Source organism: Pristis pectinata, chromosome 14 (assembly GCF_009764475.1).
Source record: "Pristis pectinata isolate sPriPec2 chromosome 14, sPriPec2.1.pri, whole genome shotgun sequence".
Lineage (NCBI taxonomy): Eukaryota > Metazoa > Chordata > Chondrichthyes > Rhinopristiformes > Pristidae > Pristis > Pristis pectinata.
Window position 1 is genome coordinate 45,998,786 of NC_067418.1, and position 17,947 is coordinate 46,016,732.

Here is a 17,947-nt window from a genome sequence, read left to right on the forward strand (position 1 = left end):
TCCCCTCCCCTGCCCTCATGACCTGCCCCTCACCCACTGGTTCCCCACCTCCTTCCCTTTATTCCATGGTCTACTGTCCTCTCCTATCAGATTCCATCTTGATCAACCCTTTACCTCTTCCACCGATCACCTCCCAACTTCTCACATCATTCCCACTACCCCCCCCCCCCACCGTCCCCCACCCATCTACCTTCTCCCCCTCATCTGGATTCACCTATCACCAGCCAACTCGTGCTCCTCTTCACCCCCCCCCACCAACTATCTAGTCCTGATGAAGAGTCTCGCCCTGAAACATCGACTGTTTATTTCCCTCCATAGATGCTGCCTGACCTGCTGAGTTCCTCCAGCATTTTGTGTGTGTTGCTATAGGTTAAAGGTGAGAGGAAGGAGTTTTAAGAGGGATCTGAGGCATAAATGTTTTTAGAGACTGGCTTATATCTGAAACATGCTCCCAGAGGAGGTTGTGAAATCAGATACAATTACTGTGTTTGAGAGGCATTTAGATGACTCTTACATAGGCAAGCCGTAGATGGATACGGATCTAATGCCGGCAAGTGGGATTAGTGTAGATGTGCAAAAGTGTCAGTATGGATGTGATGGGCTGAAGGGCCCACTTCTCTGCTGTATGACTCTGTGACTACTATGACTCTCAAAGTAAAGCAAAATGAAATTCCACTTAATGCAGTGATAGAACCATAGAACCATACAGCACAGAAAACAGGCTATTCGGCCCTTCTAGTCTGTGCTGAAACTTTATTCTGCTAGACCCCTTGACCTGCACCCAGTCCATAACCCTCCAGACCTCTCCCATCCATGTATCTATCCAATATATTCTTAAAACTTAAGATTGAGCCCACATTTATCACGTCAGATGGCAGCTCATTCCACACTCCCACCACTCTCTGAGTGAAGAAGTTCCCCTTAATGTTCCCCCAAACCTTTCCCCTTTCACCCTAAAGCCATGTCCTCTCATACTTATCTCTCCTAATCTAGGCGGAAAGAGCCTACTCGCATTTATTCTGTCGATACCCCTCATAATTTTGTAAGCCTCTATCAAATCTCCCCTCATTCTTCTACGCTCGAAGGAATAAAGTCCTAACCTGTTCAATCTTTCCCTGTAACTCAGCTCCTGAAGACCTGGCAAAATTCTAGTAAATCTCTGCACTCTTCAATCTTACTGATATCCTTCCTATATTTAGGTGACCAGAACTGCACACAATAGTCTAAATTTGGCCTCACCAATGACTTATACAACCTCACCATTAACATCCCAACTCCTATACTCAATACTTTGATTTATGAATGCCAGGATGTCAAAAGCCTTCTTTACAACCCTGCCTACCTGTGACGCCACTTTCAGGGAATTATGTATCTGAACTCCCAGATCCCTTTGCTCCTCCGCACTCCTCAGTGCTCTACCATTTACTGTGTATGTCCTACCTTGATTTGTCCTTCCAAAATGCAACACCTCACACTCGTCTGCATTAAATTCCATCTGCCATTTTCTGGCCCATTTTTCCAGTTGGTCCAGATCCCTCTGCAAGCTTTGAAATCCTTCCTCGCTGTCCACTACGTCTCTAATCTTACTGCCATCAGCAAACTTGCTGATCCAATTTACCACATTATCATCTAGATCATTGATATGGACAACAAACAACAATGGTCCCAGCACAGATCCCTGAGGTACACCACTAGTCACGGGCGTCCAGTCTGAGAAACAATCATCCACTACCACTCTGTCTTCTCCCACACAGCCAATTACGAATCCAATTACGATTGTCTTCTCTTTCTCTTTACAATCCTTCAATAAGGCAGCTTGCAGCACTGTCCTCCCTTGACCTTTACCTTATTTACCTCTGCAGAATTGTCACGGGGTGGGCTGAAATATTAGATGATGAGCATATCTTGATCACTGGGATACCATATCTTGAGCATCATCAACTTTTACATTCAACACCAGAGAATGGTGCAGATAATATTTTACACAATATAACCCTCTGTAATCTACCCATTATATCTTGGCAGGGACTTGTGTGTTCATGCTGTTTACAGAGTATTTCAACACAGTTACACTTTTTGTTGCTTGTCTTAAGTGGTAAATTATTTACAAAGTATATTCAGTACTATACAGTATTTTCTTCCAAGTGGATGAAACGCTCCGTATCTTTACTGATTGTAATGGTCAATTGATGCAGCTCAACCAACTTTGTGAAATGATGCCAAATCAGAAATGGCCTCTAAAAATCGTTCCATTGTATTCTTTTCCTCTCTGCCCACAGGGATGTGCCCATCTCTCCTTGATGCCTCCACACTGTCCAGTACCTCAGTCCATCAGCCTTAATCTTGCCATGTGGCCATTTTGCATCGTGGCTGCTTCAAACCGAGATCCATCGCATTGAACGATGTCTCATCCTCCCCTCCAGGCCCTTTGCAACCTTCTGAAATGAACATGGAATTTTCCAACTTCAGGTAAACTGCTGTCTCATCGTTTCCCACCATGCTTCTGTACCTCCCTCACCCTGTTTCTATAAAATGCCTCGCGAACTGTCAGTATTCCATGCTTCATATTACCCAATTTATCTTATCCTATCTCCACATAGTCTTTTGTCTTACACCTTGATCTTCCCCACCGGCTCTGCTTTGAAAACTGACGCCCTTCCCCTCTTTCCCCAGTTCTGAGGTAGGGTCCCCGGCCTGAAATGTCAGCTGGTTTCTCTTCCCGTGGATTCCACTTGACTGGCTGAGTTCGTCCAGCATTGTTGCAATAAAGGGTGTCTTCTGGTTATAACACCCGAGACCTTCAGGGCTGGTGACCCCCCACTTCAAATCTGCCAGTTCTTGAAATTCTCCCCACCCTGCTTCTTTCTGCATGAAACCACTGGAGAAAGTCTGACCTGTTGAGCACGTCCAAACAGTTGCCTGATCCCTTCTACCTCAGTCAGCGTTGCTATCCGCAGTTTGAAAAAGGGACCACAAAGCATTGTTGCCTACTTCAGGGCTGGGGGTCTATGTTTCCTTTAACAGGGAGAACGCTGCGGGATAACCACTTGGTGAACTCTATGCCACTTGCCAATCACCAGCACCCCGTGGTGAGGTCACATATTCGCTCCTCGTGCATGCCGGCGATGTCGGGGGCAGCCCTGCCTGCTGACCAAAGGCCTGTTTTGCAACTTCGCAGGTAAGGTCTGACAGCTGACTTCCCCTTCAGAGTGGGATGTACAAATAAACACTTCCCAGAATTACTCAATGCAGGGGTTTATTTTAATAGCTTCCTTTCCTGGAATCTGAAGACTAAAAAAACATGAAATAAGGACTAAAAAAACATGAAATAAGGCAAAACAGCTGGCAAATAAAAACATACATTCTCACAGCCAGTGGCACAAAGGAAGTGAATGCAATTTGTGCTTTAAGCTAGATCAAGGCTTTCAGTCCCATATTATCCATCCTTTAGTTTATATTTTTAAAACGTATCTAGTTATTATGCAATATTCAGATACATTCCAGTGGATTACTGGGGATTATTAGAGAATTAAATGAAAATGCAATGTTAGCACAGTGCACAGGATGATCTGCTGGCATTACCACTTTAAAACTAGCCAAGCGATGCACTAAACATCAAATCCTATTTACGTTTTTGCAGGAATGAGATAAAACCAGCCGCACTAAATTAACTGCTCTGCCGCTTTTCGATCCAATAGTAGAGAGATTTTGCCCACGTTCATGCCTGCGATTCCCAAATGCCATCATGATATCATTTGTCCTTTATTTATTTCTTCACGTTTCAAGTTTATTGTCGTGGACTAACATACTCAGGGTATAAACGCCATGAAAATTAGCTTTTTGCAGCAGCAGCACAGTACGATTACATTCATGACAAACATAAATTACATAAACTTAAATTAACATAAATTATATATCTTCAGGACACGTGTTGTGTTGGCAAGGCCAGCATTTTCTCCCCATCCCTAATTGCCTCGGTTTGAGTGGCTTCCCAGGCCATCAGAGGGTATTTAATAGTCAGCCACAGCGGCGGGCCTGGAGTTGCATGTAAGCTAGACTGGATAAGGACGGCAGACTTCCGGCCTGAAGGACATTGACCTGCTGTGCAAGGATAGTGTTGTACATGCTGCCAAGGCCATTAAACTACTCCTCACTAGGCGCAGGAGAGCAGTCGGTCAGACTACCTTGCTCTGATAGGCTGAGTCAGAGGTCCACACAGAGTCTCGTGGGTCCAAGGTGTAAGACATCTCCCCCAATGGTGAAGTACACTCCGACGACCTCAGTAGTTGACGGAGGAGGATGGGTGAGCGCTTGAGAGCCTGAAGCACAGCAACAATGACAGGAATGCCGCAGTGCAGATGGATCTCACTGGGAGAGGGCCTGGAGTGTTGGAACTTGCAAGTCAAAACACGCATCATACTGCAGTCGATTTTTTCCCGACATACTGCCTAGACCAGTACACCTGTATGCAAATATGTAATGCAGCTTAGAAACCAAATCCGACGTGTGATGTAGGCCCGGGTTTTGGTTAGTCTTCAGTAAAGAGAAAGAGCATATCCTAAAGGTTTGTTGACTCCTCCAGTTAAGACAAGATTTCTTTCAGTCACATGTACATCGAAACACACAGTAAAATGCATCTTTTGCGTCGAGTGTTCTGGGGGGCAGTCCGCAAGTGTCGCCGCCTCTCCGGCGCCAACGTAGCTTCCTAACCCGTACGTCTTTGGAATGTGGGAGGAAGCCGGAGCACCCGGAGGAAACCCACGCGGACACGGGGAGAACGTACAAACTCCTTACAGACAGTGGCCGGAATTGAACCCGGGTCGCTGGCACTGTAAAGCGTCACGCTAACTGCTACACTACCCATCCAGTGTATCAGTCACCAGCTCTACGACAGTGGGACACGCACCACCGGCCAGTACGGAGACACGAGAGGCTGTGGATGCTGGAATCTGGAGCAGCACGCCGCTGACCCGTCGAACCGTCAACTGTCCTGACCTGAAACGTTGACCGTCCACCTCCCTCCACAGATGCTGCCTGACCTGCTGAGTTCCTCCAGCATTTTGTTTGTCACTGGCCAATACGCTGCACTGAGATTGAAGACTGCTGAACTTTGATCTGTTCAATGGAGTTCATTGGAGTTCAATCCAGAGAAGTGTGAGGTGGTACACTTTGGAAGGACAAACTCCAGGGCAGAGTACAGGGTAAACGGCAAGGTACTTGGCAGTATGGAGGAGCAGAGGGATCTGGGGGTTCATATTCACAGTTCATTGAAAGTTGCCTCACAGGTGGAAAGAGCAGTTAAGAAGGCCAATGGGATGTTGGCTTTCATAAGTCGCGGGATTGAGTTTAAGAGCCGCGAGGTTATGATGCAGCTTTGCAAAACTCTAGTTAGGCCACACTTAGAGTACTGTGTTCAGCTCTGGTCGCCTCATTATAGGAAGGATGTGGAGGCATTGGAGAGGGTGCAGAGGAGATTTACCAGGATGCCGCCTGGATTGGAGGGTATTGAATATGAGGAGAGGCTTAAGGTGCTAGGGCTTTATTCACTGGAAAGGAGGAGGATGAGAGGAGACATGATAGAGGTATATAAAATATTGAGAGGAATAGATAAGAGTAGACAGTCAGCGCCTCCTTCCCAGGGCACCAATGCTCAAGACGAGAGGTTATGGCTTTAAGGTTATGGGTGGGAGGTTCAGGGGAGATGTCAGAGGGAGGTTTTTCACCCAAAGAGTGGTTGGTGCATGGAATGCACTGCCTGGGGTGGTGGTGGAGGCAGATACATTGAACAGGTTCAAGAGCTTGTTGGATAGGCATATGGAGGAACGTGAGATGGAGGGATATGCGGGAGGAAGGGGTTAGGTAGTGTGAGGGTGGTCTGATGGACGGCACGACACGGTGGGCCGAAGGGCCTGTTTTGTGCTGTATGGTTCTATGGTTCTATGGTCTGCAAAGTGCTATCAATGCCTACATTATTCCAGTATTCCAACAACAGCCACGGACCAGAGATCCCAGAGATAGTGTCAGTTTCTGTTTGAGAAACGGACTACTTGTTTTTACAGGGCCTGCAATGATGGCACGTTTGCCCGAGATAGACACTCTATTCTGATACATCAACGACTGCAGCTGTTGGAATCCGGACCAAAAAACAAACTGCTGGAGGAACTCAGTGGGTCGGGCAGCATCCTGTGGAGGGAATCTCCTCTGTTGCTATTTGCACCCTTCCATCTGCCTATCACGCGCCCCCCCCCCCCCCACCAACCTGGATCCACCTATCGCTTCCCAGCTCTTGCTCCGCCCCTTCCCCTCATCTCTTTATAATGGTGATCTCCCCTCTACTCTTTCAGTCCAAATGAAGGGTAATTAGTAATTGGTTTAATATTGTCACGTATACCGACCCCTCTACTCTTCAGTCCAAATGAAGGGTAATTAGTAATTGGTTTAATATTGTCACGTATACCGAGATACAGTGGAATCTTTGTTTTGCATGCCATCCAGACAGATCATTTTAAATTATAAGTATATCAAGGGAAAAAGCAATAACAGAATGCAGAATATAGTTGTAACGGTTACAGAGAAAGTGCAGTGCAGGCCAGACAATATACAGTAAATGGCAGGGACCTCAGGCATGTTGATGTACAGAGGGACCTTGGCATACAAGTCCACATCTCATGAAAATGTCAACACCGATTGCTAGGGTAGTGAAGAAGGCATTCGGCATGCTTGCCTTCATAGGCCGAGTCATTGAATATAAGAGTTGGGATACACGTTACAGCTGTACAAAACATTGGTCAGGCTGCACTTGAAGAATTGGTTGCCACAGGAAGGACGTGGTCGCAACAGAGAGAGTGCCGAAGAGATTCGTCAGGATGTTGCCTGAAAACGAGGGCTTTACTTACAAGGAGAGATTGGTTAGTGATGCAGTGAAAGGAACCCAATTTATGAAGGAGAAGATGCACTCAAAACATTCTCGCAGTATGAACTCCATCCAGCCAGCTGCCCATCATTAGCAGCTGTGCTGTGAGATGACACCTTTTGTAAGCTTCCCCCCAATGGATGTTCTTGCAGGTAGAACACAAACCCAAATGACCTCTGCCTTGCCAAAGGGACCTCCTTCTGTTTTGAGTGTTGCGGAGTGATTGGTATTCCTGCTTTCAGGAACTCTTCCTCTGCATTGCAGTTTGGAGGTGTGCTTCTCCTGGGATTTTGAGAGCTGGAATGGCCTTCTTGAGCTGGACAGGCTGAAAGAAGGTAGAAGGTGGTTCTGTTAGGACTTAAGACTGAAGTCTATGTTGGCCTTGTTGAGTTTGACAGGCTAAAAGAGGGTTGAAGGTGGTTCTGAAGATAGTCTGCTGGTCTACTTGGCAGGAAGGTGTCAACTAGACTAATGACATGCCAATGCAAAAGTGCCCTTTCTTACAAGAAAACAAAAGTTGTAAAACTAGTCCAAGTACAGAGTCTGATCAGAGATAATATTTCAATCTGTGGAGACAATAGCAGAAGAAGTCCCTTGGATCAGGTACCTCTAATTACTGTACTGGCTTTCAAGGATTGTTAACTTGAAAAGAGGAGATATGTCCTCACAATGGTTGCCCTGATTGGCAGGGGTCTCAAGGGAGCTGACAGATCAATGCAAACATGCTGGTAAAGTGAGATCTGTTGCCCTCTGCTGATGAAACTTAAATATTTCAAATTATATAATTTAAATAGGAGTAATACCTAAAGCTTTAATAGAACATAGAACAGTACAGCACAGAACAGGCCCTTCAGCCCACAATGTTGTGCCGACATAGCTATTCCCTCCCACCTACAGAATGCCCATGTCCCTCTATTTTCCTCTCATTCATGTGCCCATCCGAGCCCCTCTTAAAAGCCCCCAATGAATCTGCCTCCACTACCCTATCAGGCAACGCATTCCATGCATCCACCATTCTCTGAGTAAAAAAAGTACCCCTCACGTCTCTTCTGAATCTACCCCCTCTCACCTTAAATGCATGCCCTCTGGTATTGGATCGCTCAATAATGGGAAAAAGATATTGCTTGTCCACCCTATCTACAGTGGCATGCAAAAGTTTGGGCACCCCCCTCCTGGTCAAAATTTCTGTTGCTGTGAATAGCTAAGTGAGTAAAAGATGACCTGATTTCCAAAAGGCATAAAGTTAAAGATGACACATTTCTTTAATATTTTAAGCAAGATTACTTTTTTATTTCCATCTTTTACAGTTTCAAAATAACAAAAAAGGAAAAGGGCCCAAAGCAAAAGTTTGGGCACCCTGCATGGTCAGTACTTAGTAACTCCCCCTTTGGCAAGTATGACAGCTTGTAAATGCTTTCTGTAGCCAGCTGAGAGTCTTTCAATTCTTGTTTGGGGGATTTTCACCCATTTTTCCTTGCAAAAGGCTTCTAGTTCTGTGAGATTCTTGGGCCGTCTTGCATGCACTGCTCTTTTGAGGTCTATCCACAGATTTTCGATGATGTTTAGGTCAGGGGACTGTGAGGGCCATGGCAAAACCTTCAGCTTGTGCCTCTTGAGGTAGTCCATTGTGGATTTTATGGTGTGTTTAGGATCGTTATCCTGTTGTAGAAGCCATCCTCTTTTCATCTTCAGCTTTTTTACAGACGGTGTGATGTTTGCTTCCAGAATTTGGTGGTATTTAATTGAATTCATTCTTCCCTCTACCAGTAAAATGTTCCCCGTGCCACTGGCTGCAACACAAGCCCACAACATGATCGATCCACCCCCGTGCTTAACAGTTGGAGAGGTGTTCTTTTCATGAAATTCTGCACCCTTTTTTCTTCAAACTTTCCTGCATCCTCACCACAAAATTCAGCATCAGAAGTTTGCAAAGGAACATCTAAACAAGCCTGATGCATTTTGGAAACAAGTCCTGTGGACTGACGAAGTTAAAATAGAACCTTTTGGCCACAATGAGCAAAGGTATGAGCAAACATCACACCGTTGAGGCCATCAGGTTGGAGACTCCCAAGGCGGAATATGAGGTGTTATTCTTCCAACCTGCATCTGGCCTCAACGTGGCAGTAGAGGAGGCCGTAGATAGACATGTCAGTATGGGAGTGGGATGTGGAATTGAAGTGGGCGGCCACCGGGAGGTCTTGGCTGTTACAGCGGACGGAGCGAAGATGCTCAGCGAAGTGGTCACCCAATCTGTGTCGGGTCTCATCAATGTACAGGAGGCTGCACCGGGAGCACCGGATGCAATAAATGACACCCTTGGACTCACGGGTGAAGCACTGCCTCACCTGGAAGGATTGTCTGGGACCCTGAATGGTGGTGAGGGAGGAGGTGTAGGGACAGGTGTAGCACGTGGTGCGGTTGCAGTCATGTGCCGGGGGGTTAACAGTGGGGAGGGACGAATGGATTTTGAGGCCATTGTCAAAGTTCACTGAAGTGTGCAAGAGGATGAGCCTTACACTCCACATCTGCAAGACCAAGATCCTCTATTAACTCACCCTCGCTGTACAACAATGCCCTCCAGCAATAAAGATTCAGGACGAGACCCTGGAAAAAGTGCACCACTTCCCAAACCTCTCACACCAGTGCCTTTCGTGCATCAGCACAGCCTTTGGCCATCTGAGGAAATGAGTGTTTGAAGATGAAGACATCAAACTTGACACATAGCTTATAGTCTACCAGGCAGCAGTGATCCCTGCCCTGTACACTTTCGAGATCTGCATCTCCGAGCACTGGGAGAGATATCACCATATGTACAGAATCCTCCAAATCCACAGGAAGGATAAGTGAACCAACATCAGGATCTTCTCCCCAGTGTTGAGGCACAAGAGACTGTAGATGCTGGAATTCCCAGTACTGAGGCCCTAATTACAAATCCATTGGGCAGGCACGGTAGTGTAGCGGTTAGTGTAATGCTATTACAGCGCCAGCGATCCGGGTTCAATTCCGGCCATTGACTGTAAGGAGTTTGTATGTTCTCCCTATGATTGCATGGGTTTCCTCCAGGTGCTCCGGTTTCCTCCCACATCCCAAAGACGTACAGGTTAGGAAGTTGTGGGCATGCTATGTTGGCGCCGGAAGCGTGGTGACACTTGCGGGCTGCCCCCAGAACACTCTATGCAAAAGAAGCATTTCACTGTGTGTTTCGATGTACATGTGACTAATAAAGAAATCTTATCTTATCTTAGATCACATTGTTTACATGCCTGACACCAGGCTCCCGTATCAAGCTCTCTTTAATGAGTTCCATCTTGGGGAATGATTACCAGGTGGACAGAGGAAATGCTTCAAGGATATTCTCAAAACCTCCTTGGAAAATGTGTGGCATCCCAACTGGCTCACGGGAGTCCGTGGTTCATGACCTCTTGTAGTGGAGAACGAGCATTCCGAATGGTGTTGTGACACTTGAGTCGATGCCTCAGGAGCACCCAGAAGCTCTGGAATAAGTGATGAAAGGAGCTGGCCATCTCATAAAACAATCTGCCATGTCAGCCGCTTCCTGTCCCCGTGGAAAAAGTCTGCAGCTCCTACATTGACCTCACCAGCTACCTCAGAATCCACAGACCTGGAGTACAGGTAAACCACTCTCAATCGTTAGAGATGTTTTACATTGTTCAACCAGATTATCACAGACTGGTTACCCAGTGACTCCAGGTTCAACCTCTTTGTCTGAATGAAGAATGAGAGGAGCTTTGATAGAGGTTTACAAAATTATGAGGGGTATCAACAGAGTAGATGCAAGTAGGCTCTTTCCACCTAGATTAGGAGAGATAAGTACGAGAGGACATGCTTTAGGGTGAAAGGGGAAAGGTTTAGGGGGAACATTAGGGGGAACTTCTTCACTCAGAGAGTGGTGGGAGTGTGGAATGAGCTGCCATCTGACGTAGTAAATGCAGGTTCACTCTTAAGTTTTAAGAATAAATTGGATAGATACATGGACGGGAGAGGTCTGGAGGGTTATGGACTGGGTGCAGGTCAATGGGACTAGCAAAATAAAGTTTCCGCACAGACTAGAAGGGCCAAATGGCCTGTTTTCTATGCTGTAGTGTTCTATGGTTCTATGGTCTGTTTATTCACAGAATGTGGGGATTGTCAGCAGGAGCAGTATTTATGCTTATCCATAACTGTCCTTGTGAAGTTCATCTTCATGAACCACTGCAGGTGATAGGTAGGGTATTCCAGGATTTTATCCCAGGTATGATGAAGGAATGGTGGCACATTTCCGGATGATCTGTGACCAACAGGCTAACTTGGAGCTCATTGTGTTGCCCTGTCCTTGCACACTGTGTCATCTGGGAGAGCAGTGAACTGGGAGGTGCTGTTGAGGAGACCTTGACCTCCAACATTTTGTAGACACCATCAGTGAGTTGGTAATGGCAGCAGTGAATGTTTAAGGTGGTGTATGGGGTGTTGGTCAGGTGGGCTCTATAGACGAGAGGATAATGATAACAGTTTTTATTGTGGTCCTTGTCTGGTCCTGTGCAGTGACCATTGACTGGAGGATACAGTATCCCCATTGTGGGTAGTGAGAGAATGGAGAGCCTTGTGTATTAGGGAATGAGCAAACAAGGTTAGTAGTGATATAAAATCAATAGAAAGGAAGGACATTGGGTCAGAAGAGGTAGAATCCTTATGGGTGGAGCTCAGAAATAGCAAGGGTAAAAGGACAATAGCAGTTATGTATAGGCCCCCAAATAGCAGTCAGGAAGTGGACGATAAGTTGCAGTTTGAGATAGAAAAAGCATGCCAGAGTGACAATGTGAAGATAATTATGGGGGATTTTAACATGAAGGTGGACTGGGAAATCCAGCAAGGCAGTAGAACTCAGGAGACTGAGTTTGTGGAATGTCTATGGGACGGTTTTTTTGGAGCAACTTGTTGATGAGCCCACCAGGGGATTGGCTGTTTTGGATTGGGTGCTGTGTAATGAACCAGGGGTGATTAGGGAACTAAAGGTAAAGGAACCACTGGGAACTAGTGATCACAATATGATTGAGTTCAGTTTCGAGTTTGAGAAGGAGAAGCTGATAACTGGTGTATCGATATTTCAGTGGAACAAAGGAAATTACAATGGGATGAGAGAAGAGTTGGCCCAAATTGATTGGAAGAGTAAGCTAGCTGGAGGGATGGCAGAGGAGAAATGGAAGGAATTTCTACAGGAAATAAGGAAAATGCAGGACAGATATATTCCAAGAAAAAAGGTTTTGAATGGAAAAAAGGCACAAATGTGGATAACGAGAGAGGTGAAAGCTAAAATAAAAGCAAAAGGGACGACGTACAAAGAAGCAAAAATTAGAGGGAAAACAGAAGACTGGGAAACTTTTAAAAACCTGCAGAGAGAAACTAAGAAGGTCATTAGGAAAGAAAAGATGAATTATGAAAGGAAGTTGGCGGATATCATTCGAAAGGATACTAAGAGTTTTTTAAAATATATAAGGAGTAAAAGACAGACATGGGTTGATATAGGACCAATTGATAACGGTGCAGGAGATATTATAATGGACGATAAAGAGATGGCAGAGGAACTGAATGAGTATTTTGCATCGGTCTTCACCGTGGAGGACATCAGCAATGTGCCGGTTAGTCAGGAGTCTCACGAAATGGAACTGAGTTCAGTTAAGATTACTAGAGAGGAGGTGCTAGGAAAACTAAATGGGCTAAAGACTGATAAGTCTCCTGGACCGGATGAGGTGCATCCCCGGGTTCTGAAGGAGGTGGCTTTAAAGATAGCAGAGGCATTGGTGATAATTTTCCAGGAATCGATAGATTCTGGCATGTTTCCAGAGGACTGGAGGGTCGCAAATGTAGTTCCGCTGTATAAGAAAGGTGGGAGGCAGCATAAAGGAAATTACAGACCTATTAGTCTGACGTCAGTGGTGGGAAAGTTATTGGAATCTATCCTCAAGGATGGGGTTACGGAATACCTAGAGGTGCAAGGCAAGATAGGTCCTAGCCAACGTGGTTTTGTGAAGGGAAGATCCTGCCTGACCAACCTATTGGAGTTTTTTGAAGAAATCACAGGTAGGGTGGATAAGAGAGAGGCGGTAGATGTTGTGTATTTAGACTTTCAAAAGGCCTTCGACAAGGTGCCTCATGAGAGACTGATTAATAAGATGAGAGGTCATGGAATTACAGGTAGGATAACAGAATGGGTGGAGCATTGGCTGGTTGGCAGGAAGCAAAGGGTGGAAATAAAAAGATCTTGTTCTGGTTGGCTACCGGTTACTAGTGGTGTTCTGCAGGGGTCGGTGTTGGGGCCGCTCCTTTTTACGATTTGGATGATGGAGTACATGGTTTTGTGGCTAAGTTTGCGGATGACACCAAGATAGGTGGAGGAGTAGGGAGTATTGAAGAGATAGGAAGGTTGCAGAGGGACCTAGACAGTTTAGGAGAATGGGCAAGGAAATGGCAGATGAGATTCAATGTTGAGGAATGTGCAGTTGTACACTTTGGAAACAGAAATAAACGGGCAGATTATTATCTAGAAGGAGAGAAAATTCAAAGTACAGAAGTACAAAGGGACTCGGGGGTACTCGTGCAGGATACCTTAAAGGTTAACCACCAGGTCGGATCGGTGGTAAAGAAAGCGAATGCTATGTTGGCATTCATTTCGAGAGGTATAGTGTATAAAAGTAAGGAAGTGTTGATGAGGCTCTACGGGGCACTAGTGAGGCCTCATTTGGAATACTGTGCGCAGTTTTGGGCCCCATATCTTAGGAAGGATGTGCTGATGTTGGAGGGGGTTCAGAGGAGATTTACGAGGATGATTCCTGGAATGAAAGGGCTTACGTATGATGAGCGTTTGTCGGCTCTTGGACTGTACTCACTGGAGTACAGAAGAATGAGAGGGGACCTCATAGCGACATTTAAAATGTTGAAAGGACTGGACAGAGTAGATGTGGCTAGGCTGTTTCCCTTGGTGGGTGAGTCCAGGACCAGAGGGCACAATCTTAGAATTAGAGGGTACAGTTTCAAAACAGAGATGAGGAGAAATTTCTTTAGCCAGAGGGTGGTTAAATTGTGGAATTCCTTGCCACGTACAGCAGTGGAGGCCAGATCAGTGGGGGTGTTCAAGGAAGAGATAGATAGATATCTAAGTAGTTGGGGTATCAAGGGATATGGGGATAAGGCTGGAAATTGGGATTAGAATTGTTTTTTTTCCTTCTTCTTCCTCCCCCCCTATTTCTCATTTCTCATTTTTTCCCTTTTCCTTGGAGCAGACTCGATGGGCTGAATGGCCTGCTTCTGCTCCCTTGTCTTGTGATCTTGTGAACTCAGTGAGCAGTTGAGCAGGTACAGTATGTATTGGGTGGAGATTTCAATTCAGATCCAGATTATAAACCAAGGGTCGAACTCAGTTTCCTGAGCCGTCATTCTGTGCTGTGCCTTACAACACAGACAAGCAACCCCAAACAAATGAATGTCTTAGAGTCATAAGAGATACAGCACGGAAACAGGACCTTTGGCCCACCAAGTCGGTGCTGACCATCCTTTATACTAATCCTACACTAACCCCTTTTTGTTCTCCCCACGTTCTCATGAATGCCCCCCAGATTCTACCACTCACCTATACACTAGGAACAAGTAACAAGGGCTAATTAACCTCCCAATCTTCATGTCCTTGGGATGTGGGAAGGAAGCAGGATTACCCTGAAGTCGCAGGGAGAACATACGTGCAAACTCCACACAGACAGCACCCGTGATCAGGATTGAACCCAGGTCTCCGGCGCTGTGGGACAGTGGCTCTACTCGCTGCGCCACTGTGCTGCTGCCCGTATGTCCTGTCATAATTCAGCTGCACTGTCTCTCAGGAGGTGATTCTGGTTAAGTTATATCATCTGAGGACATTTATCATTGAAAATAATACAAAAGGCGTGAAAGCAGAGATTCTTGAAGGTGGTAGTATAAGTTGACAATGCACAAAATCCTTTCGTTTACTAACTCAGGCATGAAACGTGAATACAAGGAAGTCATATTAAGACTTAGTAAAACATTGATTAGGCCTCAGCTAGTACTACAATTCTACGGTTCAGTGAATGGGCAGTCTTATTGCTGACAGGTAGACTTCAGTCCCAGCAGAGTCTCTTACTGTTGCTTAGTCAATACTGCTGCAGACTGCACCAATTACAGATCAGGTCTTTTCATTGAGTGGTACTCAAACTGCGCTGTTACAACTGAACCAATAAAGCTAAAGTTCTTGGGAGAGGGTGGGGGGGGGGGGGGGTTGTCACACTACCCAGCATGGGCTCAGTCCATTGATGTTTTTGCTTCCACCCCACTCCAAGGGAACGGGTGATAAAATTAATGGAACAAAGTCTATTGGGAGAGAAGGATAGATAGGATCAAGGGCTGAGGTGGGAGTGACAAATTCCTCAGTGGGGGTGGACTGTACACTGTACCTCATGTACAGTTCACTGTGCCTCGGTACAGGTGACAATAATAAACCAATACCAATACCAATGTGCGTGATTGTGGTGCAGCAGATAAATTGCTGGGCCTGTAACCCACAGGTCTGGAACTAAGTATCCAGAGAGCTGAGTTCAAATCCCACCACAGCGGTGATGGAATTTAAATTCAGTTGATAATCTGAAATCTTTTAAAAAAATAGTTATCAATAATAATCACAAAGATACTGGACTATTCTAAAAACTCGTCTGGTTCACTAACGTCTGCCGAGAGAGGGAATCAACTGTCCTTACCCACTGCGGCCTAAATGTGTCTCCAAACCCACCAGTGTGATTGACACTTAAATGTCCTCTGAAATGGTCTAGCAAGCCTCTTGGTTCAAGGACCTATAGGGTTCAAAAGCCAATAGGGATGGGTAATAAATGCTGTCCTTGCCAGTGAACTACAGATCCCGAGAAATGAATAAATCCAAAGTCCTGAAGTGGTGCTAGGGCTGGTTAGTCCAAGGAAGATTAAAGCTCCATTAACCCAGCTTCGATCCTGACCTCCGGCACTGTCTGTGTGGAGTTTGCACGGCCTCCCTGAGACTGTGTGGGTTTCCCCCGGGTGCTCTGGTTTCCTCCCATGTCCCAAAGACGTGCGGGGCAGTAGGTTAACTGACCACTGTAACTTACCCCCTAGTGTGTAGATGAGGCGTAGAATTTGGGGGGGGGGGCGGCAGCTTGGAATGTGGGGAGAATAAAATGGGTTAGAGTAGGATTGGTGTGAAAATGGGGGAGGGTGTGTGGCTAACTTGATTGGTTGAAGGGCTTGTTCCCAGCGGGATTGTTTCTGACTTCGCGACTTTGTGCCTAACTAATGACGTGAGCCCTGGTGCTCATGAAAGATGACAAAGCCATGTCGTTGACTGACAATGGCCGGGCAAATAGGAACAACAGGAGTGAGGCGGAGCCATGCGAAAATCAAAAACAAAACTGCAGATGCTGGAAACCCAAAACAAAATCAGAAAATGCTGGAAATACTCAGCAGGTCGGGCAGTGCCTACAGGAAGAGAAACAGAGTTAGTGTTTAAGATTGGAGACCTTCTGTCAGAATCTTGTATGCTTGGTTTTCACCATTCACTGCTGCTGGAGATTGACGACATTATGTCTAACGATGACGTTCCATATTGGGTTGTTTAATTTTCTGGGATCATCTTCTCATGTCTATAATTCCCAGAGGACATCACCTATAGAGGTGTGCCGGCTCTGTTCCTTACCGGACAGAGCTTGACAATGGGCATCTTTCTCAGTATTCCCCTTGGTCTGAAGGAGGAGATGAGGGATGGCCAAGCAGCCCAGCTGATGGAGGGGAGATGGAGAGAAGGAGCAGGAAGGTGAGGAGGGCTAATGACTCGTGCCGACTTGCTGCTCGCTCCGCAGTCCGGCCACTTCACCAGGAAGCTGTCGGCAGCGTCGGCCATGCTGCTGTTGAGGACGGGAAGAGGAGGAAGCAGGAGAAGGGTGGAGGAAGAGGGAGATGTAGGGGTCTAGAGGGAGCACTGGTGGTTTCCAGGAAGTGTGATGGACCCTCATTGCCATCTAGTTGTTGGCTGCTTTGGAGAGATGGACGCTGCCATTGGACGTCTGTCTACTGATATTTTCCCCTCCCGTGCTGAGGATCCGTCACAAAGTCCCTCAAACAAAGTTGTACAAGACTTTGGTGAGGCTGCACCTGGAGCATTGTGCACAGTTTTGGTCGCCCACACTCACCAACTTTTATCAATGCACTATAGAAAGCAACTTATCTGGATGCATCACGGCTTGGTACGGCAACTGCTCTGCCCAGGACCGCAAGAAACTGCAGAGAGTTGTGGACACAGCCCAGTGCGTTACAGAAACCAGCCTCCCCTCCTTGGTGCAGCAGCCAGCGTAATCAAAGACCCCACCCACCTGGGTCATTCTCTCTTCTCTCCTCTTCCATTGGGTAGAAGATACAGGAGCTTGAGGGCACGTACCACCAGACTTAAGGACAGCTTCTACCCCACTGTGATAAGACTATTGAACGGTTCCCTTATATGATGAGATGAACTATGACCTCACGATCTACCTTATTGTGACCTTGCACCTTATTGCACTGCACTTTCTTTGTAGCTGTGACACTTTACTCCGTAGTGTTATTGTTTTTACCTGTCCTACCTCAATGCACTCTGTACTAACTCAATGTAACTGCACTGTGTTATGACTTGACCTGTACGATCAGTATGCAAGACAAGTTTTTCACTGTACCTCGGTACAAGTGACAATCCTAAACCAATACCAATACCAAGACCAATACCTGTTACAGGAAGGACATCATTAAGCTGGAAAGAGTGCAAAGAACATTTATGTGAAATTTGTCAGGACACGAGGAACTGAGTTGAGGGAGAGGTTGGACAGATTAGGACTTTAGTCCTTGGAGCATAGGAGACTGAGGGGTGACCTTATAGAGATGTATAAAATCATGAGGGGCATAGATAGGGTGAATGCACTCAGTCCTTTTTCCCAGGGTAAGGGAATCAAAAAATAGAGGGCGCAGGTTTAAGGTGAGAGG

General features: G+C 46.2%; 1 protein-coding gene across 2 annotated transcripts in view; it reads left to right on the plus strand.

Moving 5' to 3' along the window:
- Positions 1-3,031: 3,031 nt before the first annotated feature.
- pamr1b (peptidase domain containing associated with muscle regeneration 1b) overlaps positions 3,032-17,947 on the plus strand; it is a 105,345-nt gene continuing 90,429 nt past the window's right edge. Inside the window, exons 1-2 of one of the 2 annotated variants that reach the window (XM_052029218.1) lie at positions 3,032-3,178; positions 10,240-10,546. The gene's annotated coding sequence lies outside the window, so the exon portion shown is untranslated. The remainder of the gene's footprint in view (positions 3,179-10,239; positions 10,547-17,947) is intronic. The other variant, XM_052029219.1, reaches the window with a different exon arrangement.